Source organism: Etheostoma spectabile, chromosome 9, assembly GCF_008692095.1.
Source record: "Etheostoma spectabile isolate EspeVRDwgs_2016 chromosome 9, UIUC_Espe_1.0, whole genome shotgun sequence".
Classification (NCBI taxonomy): Eukaryota; Metazoa; Chordata; class Actinopteri; order Perciformes; family Percidae; genus Etheostoma; species Etheostoma spectabile.
The window spans coordinates 18,143,789-18,144,030 of NC_045741.1; the positions used below are offsets into that span (position 1 = coordinate 18,143,789).

At 36.8% G+C, this 242-nt stretch overlaps 2 long non-coding RNA genes and 1 pseudogene across 2 annotated transcripts in view; all 3 read left to right on the forward strand.

Moving 5' to 3' along the window:
• Positions 1–242, forward strand: part of LOC116695329 (5-hydroxytryptamine receptor 3A-like) — a 176,825-nt pseudogene that overhangs the window by 58,257 nt on the left and 118,326 nt on the right.
• The window catches only part of LOC116695336 (uncharacterized), a 55,519-nt gene that overhangs the window by 42,964 nt on the left and 12,313 nt on the right, over positions 1–242 (forward strand). The gene's annotated exons all lie outside the window — the stretch shown is intronic.
• LOC116695335 (uncharacterized) overlaps positions 1–242 on the forward strand; it is a 7,053-nt gene that overhangs the window by 140 nt on the left and 6,671 nt on the right. The gene's annotated exons all lie outside the window — the stretch shown is intronic.

Sequence of the window (242 nt, forward strand, 5' to 3'; positions counted from 1 at the left end):
TTATTTAGTTTGACCCCCCAGTTTGCATGGAGTTGGTGGTGAGATCCTTCGTAGCACCAAGTGACATGTAATGAAATAAATAATTGATAGGACTGCTTCTGAAAACTATATAAACTAATACTGTATTTATGAAATACCAGGCTTGTTAAAAGTGCTTTATCTTTTTGTCAAATCTTTAAAGCTGGGGTCTCTTTGCTTGACAAGTCCTGCTTCCTTTGACCAACTAAAGTCATCTGAATCCC